Here is a 2,954-nt window from a genome sequence, read left to right as displayed (position 1 = left end):
AGCTAACTTTAAAGCTCTTATAATGCCTTTATCAGATGAAGACTGTGCTCTTATCAATGGTCCTTTCACGTTGGAAGAAATAGAACACGCAATTGACCAGTTACCCCACTCTAAAACACCTGGCCCTGATGGCATATCATGCGAGTTTTACAAAACTTTTAAACCTTTGCTGAGTCCTGTCTTGCTGCAGATCTTCGCTTTAAATTTTGATTTGGGGGTCCTTCCTCACTCCTTTACTAGGAATCACACAGTCTTAATTCCAAAGAGCACGGATAAAGAAAAATTGCTCTCAGTAGATGGGTACAGGCCAATCACGTTGGCAAATGTGGACTACAAAATTTTTGCGAAAGTACTTCAAATCGTTTACAATATGCCATGATGGTTCTCATTGGCCCTCATCCGACGTGTGGCTTGAGGGGACGCTCCATACAAAATAACATACATATTGCACGTACAATTCTCGAATCTTGCTCTGGATCTTATGAGCAGCTTGCTCTACTCCAGATTGACCTTGCGAAGGCATTTGATCGTGTCCGGCATTCGTTTCTAATTTTTCTTCTCGAGCGTGCAAATGTTGGATCAACTGTACTGAAAGGGGTGCAACTTTGTTACGACAACTGTTCCACTCGCTTGATTTTTAATGGTCACCTCTCAGAGCCTGTGCCAATTCGATCATCCGCAAAGCAGAGCTGTCCTATGTCACCGCTCCTCTTTACCCTCTACCTAGAGCCACTTTGTTTGAGTGTACTGCAAAACCACAGTATCCGTGGTTATGTTGCCTTCAGTAATGAAGTCAAAGTGCTTGCGCACGCCGACAATTTGGCCTTTTTCTGCACAGACAAACCCAGCATCGACAAAATTATAACCACCATTGATCAGTTTGGCATTGTATCTGGCGCTCAAATGAATAATTCTAAAAGTTCGGGTCTGTGGTTCGGTTCATGGGGAGCAATGCCGACTCATTATGCTGGAATTGAATGGTCTCGTGTTCCCCCTAATTACCTTGGAGTTCCCCTGCATGCATTCGAGTTTAGTGGGCGTCACTGGCAAGAGCGGGTCACGGCACTCAAAAGCTATGCTCGAACTTTTGTTCCGCACCGCCCATCAATTTTTGCCTGAGCACAGGCATGTAACATGTTTCTAGCTACAAAACTTTATTATGTTTTACAGGTACTCCATTGCGCGAGGAATTAATGCCACAGTTTTCACCCAACGTTCGCGACGTTCATATGGTCGTCCAGTTTTGAGCCTATGCGGCGCGATAACTTATTCAGGACTGTTTCTGCTGGCGGACTAGGTTTGACAGATCTCTATGTCAGATGGTTAGTAACTCGTTTCTTCTTTTTCTTTAATAGCTCCCATCCAATTACCAGAGCATCCCTGTAAACTAACGTAGTGAACCTTCTTCCAAACTTAGTGGTCTCTTCCAATTTTACCGATCGGCCCTTAATATTTGGTTTTATGAAAGAAGTTTGTGATTCAGTGCGTTTTCTGGCAGTCCGCTTCTCTTATGAGTGCTTATTCTCAGTTTTACGGAAAAAATTATACCAAGATTTTATATCTATGTTGTTCCCGCCTCCCTTATATCGTTCACTCTATTCTAATTATATTGGGCATGATGCGTTAAAAAGGGTGCGGAAAATGCTGATCTCGCCTTCTACTAAAACGTTTTTCTTTAAACTTCATGCCGAGGTTTTGCCTGTTAAAGTGTGGCTTCAGAAAAAAAAATATTTTCGTTTCTAATGTTAATTGCAGTTTATGTGACTCACCTGAAACCATCAAACACTGTTTTATTGCCTGCAAATATGCAATATTATTTTGGGACGTTCTGCGAAGAACATTGAAGAAAGACTTTATTTTGAATTCCCACAGTGTGCGTTACTTGATAACCACCGAACATGACCACGAACCCTTTGAGATGATTTTCCTCCTTGAACAGCACAGCCTGTGGAAAACGCGTATGTTGGATCGGAATGGTGAACCTCTAGTCTCCCCCGCTACTCATTTCGGCCAGATGGTACACCAGCTTAGAGACACTTACGAAGATAGTGACTATAAACATATTTCACAGACATATTTCAGCTACAATCGCCGTTTACAGTGAGTGTATTTTACCTTTAAGCTGCGTTCACAGAGACCTTTCAGCGACAATCACCGTTTAACTCGCTACAAGCGTTCTCTGCTCCAGTGCGCCTACTGGATATGGTTTGGCAATACGCATCCCGGGGCCTTATTCTCGACACACATGGCGCCGTTCGGTGCCATTTTATAAATCTGATTGGTTCTCGGAACAGTCACGTGTTTCGAATTTGTGGCGCGAAATTTCGGTGTGTCGAAATGGTTTTTTGCGGTGACGTAAAAATGACGTGTGTGTTAAAATGGACTTTTAGCAGCGGCATTTATTATGTATAAAGGTATTTATAAGTAATTGTGGAGAGAAAGCAGATGTATATACGATAGAAAGGGAAGCAGTTACGCTTGCATTACGGATGGGCTGAAATGAACTGCCCACTGTCAAGAGCCGACTCCTGAAATCTGATTGGCTGGCGTCGTATGGCGGCAAATACGTCATGCATAAACATTTAGTCATGTCGTCAAAATGACGTTTCATTATGTAAAGGATGTTCTGCCATTGCTGTAAATGATCAAAGTTGGGCGCCGCATTTCGAACCACATGAGGCGGCCGCGAAAACATACGGCGAATTCGACGTGCAGTGCAGGATGCTGTTCGCTCACCGCAGTTTGGTAGACAGTTAGGTGGGTCATAAAGTAAGCTGACACATCTTATTTTAATTGCATGAAGCACTGAAAAGACGTTATAAGGGAACTTTTCAGCTGCGTCGTATTTTAGAGGATTATTAATGAAGACAGATTTACAGCCGCATGAGGGTCGTACATACCCTCCCGTTGCAAATGATTTGCTCTCATATAGAAACCATTAATCCGCGCCCTCA

At 43.1% G+C, this 2,954-nt stretch overlaps 1 pseudogene; it reads left to right on the top strand.

The window, feature by feature from the left end:
* The first annotated feature begins 405 nt into the window (after positions 1-405).
* On the top strand, positions 406-2,158 carry LOC146187368 (uncharacterized; annotated as a pseudogene).
* Positions 2,159-2,954: the final 796 nt, after the last annotated feature.

Source organism: Amblyomma maculatum, chromosome 6, assembly GCF_055883805.1.
Source record: "Amblyomma maculatum isolate TAMU_Amacu chromosome 6, ASM5588380v1, whole genome shotgun sequence".
NCBI lineage: Eukaryota > Metazoa > Arthropoda > Arachnida > Ixodida > Ixodidae > Amblyomma > Amblyomma maculatum.
Note: the sequence above shows the minus strand (reverse complement) of the source record. Positions and strands in the feature narration are given on the sequence as shown.